The sequence below is a fragment of the Ursus americanus genome, chromosome 22 (genome assembly GCF_024610735.1).
Source record: "Ursus americanus isolate L20-20 chromosome 22, mUrsAme1.1.p, whole genome shotgun sequence".
Taxonomy (NCBI): Eukaryota; Metazoa; Chordata; class Mammalia; order Carnivora; family Ursidae; genus Ursus; species Ursus americanus.
The window spans coordinates 18,155,765-18,164,833 of record NC_142148.1 but is presented as its reverse complement, the minus strand read 5'-3'; the positions used below and the strand labels follow the sequence as shown (position 1 = coordinate 18,164,833).

Genomic DNA, 9,069 nt, shown 5'->3' with positions numbered 1-9,069 from the left:
GACTCCAAGGGAGGAAAGGGACCAAAGCTAAGAGGGGAGTTGCAGAGGTGGCAGATGAATGGGGTCTGGGCTCCCCCCTCCTCCCTGTGGCCAGAGCAGCTGGAGACAGCAGGGCGCTCGACCAGCTTTACCAGGCCCGGGGACAGCCCGCTCAGAAGGCAGACCACTGTGGGCTCAGTAAAGAGGTGTGCCTCCGTCCGGGCTTGGAGTGCTGTCATGGGGGCTCCAATGAACACAGGGCTCAGAAAGGTCAGGTCTGTTCTCAAAGTCACCCAGCTAGCGACAGAGCCAGGATTCGATGTCACATCTTTCTAATTCCAGAGCCTGACCTTTTTTCACTCTGCTAAAAAAAGGCGAGGCCGCTGGCCCAAGGCGGGCATGGAGCCCCAGGACCAGCGTCAGGCCTCAGTCTGGATCCATGGAGCCCCAGAGCCAGGGTTAGAAGCACAGGTCACTCTGGGGACAGGGCCAGGCCAGGGCCGGGAATGACTGTGCAGCCAGCAGAAGACAGTGTCCTGGAGCTACGGCAGGGCCTGCTGGAGCCCCCGGCGCACTCACCCCCCGGCCCCGGCCCCGCCTGACCTTCCTACCCAGAAGCCAGGAACTGGCCTGGCCCGCGTCCTGGAGGGGGCTGCAGCTGCTCCCGCAGCCCCGGTCCCAGCAGACAAAGGCGCTTTCTTTCCCAGCACAAGGTCCTGATTGCGTGCTGCCTGGGATCCAAAAGTTCCTATGAAGTAAGTGATTCCCTCCCAGGGTGTGTGTGTGTGTGTGTGTGTGTGTGTGTGTGTGTGTGTGTATGTGTGTGTGTGTATGTGCGGGTGGATGGGTGTGTGGGCCCGAGGGAGCTGGGTCGTGAGGCTGGTCGAGCCCCTCTTGGCCTCCCGGGCCGGGCTTGGTGCTTCTCTCCGCGTCCTTTGTACGCATCTTCAGCTGTGTGTTCCCGTGCAGACGCGCGGGGTGGGTGTGTACGCGTGAGCGCGTCTCCACCGCTCCATGTGCGCCTGCCTCGGCTCTCTACCTGTGCGGATTTCTGTAGACACCAGCATGCATCTGTACGTGCTTCCAGGCCCATGTATCTGTGCAACCGAGTCCGCACCCCGGCGCTTTGGGGCGTGTGTAGGTCTCTGCGTGGGTCTATAGGAGACACCGGGTACCAGCCCCCCGGCCCTGCCGCCTCTGGCTGTGCCTCCTCACCCTGCCCCATCCCTGGCTGTGGCTCTGCAGTGTGCAAGGCCTCCTAAAGTAGTCCCCTTCCTTCTCCCCTCCCCTCCGCCCCCGCCTCTGCATTTGTCTGGGAACAACCTGGCCCCTTTCAGCTCTGGGAGGAAGACAGGTTTGTACAGCTTGGCTTGGCCCATACACTTTCCAAAAGTTCCCTGGCTCCCAGCCGATTCTTTACAAAAAGGCTTGTGGGGAATAGCCTAACAGGAAGGTGGGGACCTCACGAGGGGGCTCAGGACCCCCGCGCCTACCCCCAAGATGAAATGGGAGCATCAGGCAGCTGAGCTTCGGCAAGAGAGGGGACCCCAGGTCCTGAGTCGAGCTTGGTCTGTGGACACTCCGCTCTCAAGGAGAGAGCAACTCAGCAACTCAGGGTCTCAGGGCCAGGCTGGCAGAGGGGGCGGAGCATGGAGAAGGTAAGAGAGGTACCCAGACCGTCCAGAGAGCAGAGCCCCTTCCCAGCATCCTGTTGGCCGGGTCCATGCTGAGCCTTCTGGGGATAACCCTGGGTCTGTCCACCTTCAGGGAGGTGGGTGCTGCTGCCAGTCTCTCACAGCCTTGATGGGGGGCTCCAAGGCCTGGCTGCCCCTTGCTCCTGGCCCGCAGGGCCTCCGGACCCCAAACCAGAAACTCAGTGTTTGTACAGTGCTGCTCTCTTAGGGTGGGCTTTACCCAGCACCCACTGGCCTGGGCTGGTTTCTCCCAGGCCCACCAAAGTGCAGGGGTGGGAGCTTCTGCTCCGCTCTCCCCACACTGATATGGGGGGGTGCCACCCTCCAATGGCACAGGGGTCCTGGGGGCCCTAGGACGTTGGAAGGGGGGCTGTCCGATGGGGTAAGCGCTGATCCCGAGTGAAGTGCAGAGTGCAGAGGGCAGTCACGCTCCCTGGCTGTCTGTGGGGACAGGTGAGCTGGTGCTGAAGGAGGCAGCATAGGCACAGGGGAAGGGCAGGCTGGGGCCACCCAGAAGAGGGACCCAGAAGCGCTCCCAGACGTCCGTGCTGTGGACTCGGCTCCAGGAGGCTCCCAGGTCCTGGAATCAGACAGGACGTGCTTGAGGAGGCTGGCTGCTTTGTCCAGTCCCCACTGCCCCTTACTCTCAGCGGCCCCTCTCCTCTTGCTTTCAGGAATCTTCCTCTAGAGTGGGGAGGGGGGCAGTATTGGGAAGCTTTGCTCTTACCTGTCATATGTCCAGGCCAGGGACTACGTTTGGAACTCAAAAGCCAGGCAGAGCTGCTCGTTGCCACATCTCATCTCCGAGAAACGAGCACAGACCGGCTGCCTAGCTTAGCGCCGGGGGGAGTGGCACGAAGGATACAGGGGTAACTGCAAACTAAAAACAACAAGGTCAGGTTTCGAGAACATTGTGCATCCCCAGGTGACTCTGCAGAGAAAGTACCACTTTGGATGGAGGTTTTAGGTCTTTCCAGTCCCACTGGGGTCCAGGCAGTAGAACATGGCGCCTGTGCCCTGGGCTTGCTTGGGGTGCTGGGTTGTGCCCTCTCCACCCCCTTGCTCCATGGGATGCATGGGATGCTAATTATCGCCAACTTGTCTGGGGGAGGGAAGGAAGTGGCTGCAGGGACTTAGTCAGCAAGACTGCCTGCTCCCGGGCCACTGTCCTCCACCCGTCTCTCCATCTGTCCCTGTCTCAGATGCACACCAACACTTGGACGACCAGAGTTGAGGCCCTCTTCCTTATATGCATATATCCTGCTTCCTGTCGGGGACATTTGACAAGGGACTGAGTCAGAGGAGGATGAACCTCCAACCTGGGGGCCCCAGGGGCCCCAGGAACCAGGGTTGGGGCCTTCCTCAGGCCCCTGTGATCCACCTGACAAGCTGCATGTGTGACCCCCCCTCCCCAAAGGCACTCACCCAGGGCCTTGGCAGTCCCTCTGGCTCTTTGCTGGCCTGGAAAGTTTGGGATCTGTGAATGGAAAAGCCTGGATCAGAGGCTGGAGTGGGGATGGGGTAAGGGGGGGTGGGTGGGTGGGAGTGGTGTCTAGAGTTTTCCTGGTCTGGCCTCCTCCTGGTCAGAGCCAGGAAAGAGGCTTAACACCTCAGCAGTCCTGAGTCACTGCCTGCCCTACTTAACCCGGACCACCCTCACCCCTGCCTCCCTCTACTCACACCTGCAGGGTGGCTCTAGGTGCTGTCACCCACTCTTTGGAAGTCCCTGAGGACTCGTGGTGAACCCAAATGTGCTGGGGATAGAGAAGGGGGGGCCCAAGCGTCATCCTGAGGGGGCGGCGTACCACAGACACAAACACCCAGCAAGACCAGAGAGTCAAGGGGCCTAATAATGAGACTGAGGGGGTTTTGCAAGGCTGCTTCAGTCGGGCCTCCTGTCTGCTGTTGGCAAGCGCCTGGCGTCTCCCCCATGTGGGACACCCCCCAGGTGGACAGCTCTCCCCTCTGGGGGCTGCTGGCCGCCGGCACTGCACGGACCTGGGCTCCTGAACCTTTCCTGGCGTCCTGCCTCTGGGGGAGACACGACAGTCACCTCCCTAAAATGCCTCCCCACTCTGTGTTCTCGCAGGTCAGCTGCTGGTCGCGTGGGGAGCCTGCCGGGGCCCAGCAGCCTGCAGGTCCTCAAGTGGCAAACGCGCGCTCTGGGCCCTGGATCCAACCTGCACACGGACTTCGTCTGCCCGGGGGCTTCTGCTTTCTGAAAACCGAACTTACTGCATCCATTTAAAAATCAGGGATTTTTAAACATCTGAATTTCCATCCTCTGTTGAAAAAAAAGAACAGGGTATCGGGGAACACACAGCCACCTTCCCGCACGACATCGTTTGGCTGTCCCTGGTCGCAGCTGTCCCTTTTAGTCAGGACAAGAGGTTTCTAGTTTGCATACCCCCCCTCCTATTGCCTGCTATCTGGCCCACGTCCCTTATGTACGTCATCCACGAGCCACGGACGCCTCCTGAGATGGACACAGACCGTCCCGCAGTTCTCCTTGGGTCTGGCCATTCGGGCAGGGACAGACATGCCCGCAGCTCCGCGTTTCGCCCGTCACTGTGAAAAACACACCGAGCTGCTCTCCTCACCCAAAGCGGATGGAGAGGAGTGTGGCTTGACTTGCTCTCGATGAACCCCTGGCACAGCTGTAAAAATCCCTCTACGATGGTGCCCGGGACGGCTGCTGTCAAACGTACGAGGCTGGAGTTAGCTGACCGCCCACCTTCCCTTCCTGAAAATGGCGGCACTTCCTCCCTCTCGTCTCCCACACCTCTGCCACCACCACGACTGCCGGGACACAGCGCCAGCCGGCCCGTCACGGCTCCTCTGGCGGCCCGGACACCGCGATGTCTGGCAGATACAGTGGTTCCTTGGGCCAGTGCTGTCCTCCCAACCAGACTCTGAGGTCCCCAACCGCAGAATGCCGTCTGATCTGTCTCCCCGAGCCCCGCCTCGCTCGGTGCACGGCGCACGAGGCCGGGAGTCCCCAGGCAGCGTTCAGGGGCCCACCAGCTGTCCATCAAGTGAAGGTTGAGCTGGCCGTGGGTTGGGGCCTGGTGAGGTGTGTCTGCTGCCCTTAGTCACGAGTGTGGGAGGGGGAGAGATGGAAACTCACTTGTCCCTGCACAGATTTGGTCCCAGCAACTCTTACCTGTGTTCCTCTCAACTCTGCTTCCAAGATGTGGCTGCAAGTCAGCCTGGGCCACAGGAGCCACGGAGGGCTCCCAGCCACCACTGCCTTGCACTCCGCGTTCCCACGGCCGGCCTTCCGGTTGCCTGGCTCCAGGTGGGAATGTGACCAACGTGGGCTCCTCCCCTAGGCCTGTCGTCCTGGGAAGCCTCCCCTCTGGCCACTCGGCAGGTACTCAGTTCACGGCCACCGGCTGAGGCCTGTGTCACTGGCCCCTTCCCAAGGCACAGGTGGTGTGGCCTCGTGGTCCTTAGACCCATGTCATGCGTCTCACTCTGGCCGTGTCCTCCTGACTCCGGCCCTCCTGCCCTTTCTGGGTCCTCTCTCTCAAAACTGCCTGGCTTCGAGTCTGTCCTCTGGCACTGTCGAGGGGGAGGCGGCCTCTCAGGAGGCACGCCCACAGTCCGGTGCTACTTTGAAGTCTGTTTTATCTTAAAAGTAGATATCACTCTTACAAACTACTGTAGGATTCATATTTAGGCAAAGCCATGTTCAAATAAATGTATTTTAAATGACTTAGTTTTTGCACCGAATCCACAAATAAAACTGGTGCCGTAGGACAGGGGTCCGCCAACGATTTCCGTGACGGGCCAGACGGCACACACTTCTGGCTCTGCAGGCCATGTGGTTCTGTGTCGATTCTCAACAAGCCGCCACAGGTAGGATATAAAGGAACGGCTTTACGTGTGGCTGTGCTCTGGTCTCTGAAATTGGAATTTGGTGTGATGTTCACATGTCGTGAAATAGTCTTCATCGTTGGATTTTTCCATTACTGAAAAACATCGAGTCCGCTCTTGGCCCGTGGGCTACGCAGAAACAGACGATGGCCGTGCTCCGCGGACCCCATGCTGCCACAGTGTTGGGCCTGGGGTTCTGCCATCAGACCCACCTCTAAATCCCGGCTGAAGGCAGGTGACAGCCTGCCTGAGCCTTGTCGTCACGTGGAGGACGTGACGTGGGAGGAGGTCCTGTGTGTCAAGGCCAAGCACGGTGGACAGAAATGAATGGGCACCCAGGAGGCAGTGCTGGAGCCTCCCTGGGCTGGGGGGTCACGGCCGGGGCCCGGTGGGCCGGGAGCTGTGCCCCTCCCCCTTCCCAGGAGGTTCCTGCTGCCCCCAGTGCAGTAGTGGTGGGCAACCCATGGACATCCTGGGGTGAGGGGTGAGCAGACTCCACACCGAAAAGCTGGATCAAAGCTCTCCCCGTTGGGATTTCTGGACCTGCTTACTCAAACCTTGTCGCAGACATTCGGTTCCAGCCTTTTGCGACGGGCTGCTGTCAGGGAAGCTGGGTTCCTGTCATTGGCGAGTTGCCCCTCCTCTCAGTCCCGGACTTCCTCTGGCTCTTCCAGCTGAGAAGTTACACAGCCCCTGCCATTTCCTTCTAAGACTGGATGCTGCTTCTCACGTGGGCCCTTCCACCTGGGCTGGTGAGTCCGAGCGCCAAGAATTACACTCCAAGAACGCCACAAGGCTAGCACAGCCAGATGGGAAGGCGACCCCTTCCCCAGGGGTAACCGGCTCAGGGTGGCTGGCACCAGAATGGCCCCTTCCCCTGCTCATCGTTCCTTTCACCCTATTTCCCAAAGCTGCCTTAGGGGGTGGCTTGCTCCAGGTCTCAGACTAGATCCCGATCCCCTGCTCAGCTAATGGCTCTGGAATCTTCCTGGGTCCCCAAATCCCAGTTCTACCAGGTACCGGTTGGGTGACTGGACAAGTTATTTCACTTCTCTGGGCCTCAGTGCTCTCATCTGTAAATTGGGGATTTTTGAATTATCGAGGGGGTTGAGAGTATGGCCAGAAAGCACTTAGAATAAGCCCCAACTCGAGGAAGGGCCTAGTAAATGCTCACTATTACACTGAGGGAGGTTATCGAAGAAAATACAGGATGGCTAGTTAAATTCATTTCAAATACAAATTTTTTCAAAGTACGTACCGAATACTGCATGGGATATACTTATACCAAGAAAATCAGTGTATCTGAAATTAAAGTTAACTGGGTGTTCTTCTCCCTCCTCCGTCTGGCAACTCTAGACTCAAGGAGGCCCCACAGATCCAGAAGGATCCTGGGGCTTGGCACAAGACCTTCCTTACCCTTGATTTACCTGCTACATCCTTGTTTGAGTCCCCTCTTTCCAGGGGACTGGTGCTCCTCCCCTCACCAGCTACTCAAAAGCAGTAAAGACACACGACTTGGGTACAAGCCTACTTTCCAGCACTGGACGTTGGTCATTGCCATCAACCCCGTCAACTACCCTTTAGGCGTTAGACTTCTCCCTGTTCTACAGAGGAGGAAACAGGCTTGGAGAAGGTAGGGATGTGGCCCCCATCCACATCTCTCTCCCCTTTGCCCCCTCTCTCCATTCTGGGGGTCCCTTCGACCTCAGGCAAGGGCTGAGCCAGAACTGACAACAGGACAGTCCCCACAGGGCCAGCTTCAGTGACAGCCAGACCGATCGTCCAGAAACCTTCCTCGCGGGGGCTGTACTTAGTCCACTCCTCTCCCTTACTCCCCAGCTCATCCCACAGACCCCGCTGAGTCTGGACTACGAGGAGGGCCCGGGACCGGCCACCGGGCAGTGTGAGCTGGGGTTCTGAGCAGCCACGGTCTGGAACCAAGGTGCTCATCCCTGGGCTCGGTGAACCCCACTGCTGACCTAGGAAAGAGATCCTTCTCTGGTTTCCATACCAGGCCAATGAATAGTGATTCTGGTAAGAAACCATTTTAAGGAATGTGCCATAAATGAATCCAGCCTAAGGTTTTCCAGACGGTGTGGCACAACTGCTCCGTTTTCCCGGGTGAGTGTCAGTCAGTCAGATCTGGTCTCCGAGGTGGAGGGGGTCCCAGACGGGCATCACAAAGGCTGGACTGTTCCAACCTCAGCCGGTGGGACCAAGGGCTCCAGCCCCAGCTCTGTTCTCTGTGATTGATGACATGGCTTTGCAGCCTTCTGTTGGCTTTCACTGGCAGCCTGGATGCCAGCGTCCCTCTACACGGCAACCAAGACGCTCTGAAGACAAGTGAGGTCACTTATGGCAAAGACACACAAAACACCACGACACTAGCCCAATATACCAAACTAATTGCACTCCTCTGCCCTCACAGAAGTAGACTCTACTGGGGCAGGCTCTGAGGTCAAGAGGGAAACCACGCCTCTTCACTGCTCATTCTGCTTACATCATTACTCTGCCTGGAATGAGGGCCCCCACATCTGGACTGGAGGTCTAGACAGACAGTACATCCTTACTTGAAAAACTGCAGTGGAGGACTCTGAGGCCTTCGTGAACAGTGCCTCAGGCATCCTCTGGGGTATTCAGACACCGTCTACTGGTGGTAGGCACCTCCTAGGGACCCGGCAAGGGTGAAACTGGTGGGTCTCCTGCTCTCAGTCTCACGGAGGCTTCAACACTCTCCTGCCAGCCTCGTTGATAACTTCACAGTCCTCCAGAAGCCATGCTTCCCAAAGCTAAGGACCACCAAATCCTTAACAAGCCTTAAGAACTCCAGCTACTGAGGCATTCCTGTTTTCAGACCTGTTCCGATCCCACGGAGGTACCCTCCCCTGAGTCCCAGGTGTGTGATTTGATCGGGGGGGGGGGGCGGTTTCTGGAAGGGGATTAAGAACGTGGCGCAGTTGAGGCATCAGCTGTATGTTCAGGCCCCAGTCCGGGAAGCAGGTCCTCTGCTGCGCTCCCTCCTGTGGCACGTGTCTTAACCAGGTGTTCTGGTAGGCTAAGAGATCCGGCCAATCCATCCCCATGAATGAGTATTTAACAAGCCCCCAACAGTGTGTCCAGAGCAGACGGGGCCCGTCGGAGAGACCGTGGACTGCTGTGTGCAGAGGATATAGTCATACAAGGCCCAGGCAGCAAGAGACATCCAAGTGCCACTGAATTTGACTTTTAAAATTGTTTTTTTTTAAATCCAGGATCAAGACCACAGACAATTTATTATGTGAGACATGGGGTGAAGAATGACCAAGGAAAGTTATGGCTGTGAGTGACATGGAATTTAGATGAAAAGGCTCACGTTTGCTGAAGAGAGTTTAAATTTGGCTTTTGCTCTTGGAAACGTCAAAATAATCATAAGCAGCACTTCTGCCTTACAGAGCAAATAATCCACAGAGTGTCATTTTCATTTCGCAAACAGGGACACAATAGCAGTCAAATAGAAGCCTAAACACCCAGAGAGGTA

The 9,069-nt window shown here is 57.7% G+C and overlaps 1 long non-coding RNA gene across 1 annotated transcript; it reads left to right on the top strand.

Moving 5' to 3' along the window:
• The first annotated feature begins 393 nt into the window (after positions 1-393).
• On the top strand, positions 394-8,630 carry LOC148108029 (uncharacterized). Its single transcript, XR_015720907.1, has 3 exons — positions 394-734; positions 3,763-6,304; positions 7,392-8,630. It is a non-coding gene; the product is annotated as an uncharacterized LOC148108029 (long non-coding RNA).
• The last annotated feature ends 439 nt before the right edge of the window (positions 8,631-9,069 follow it).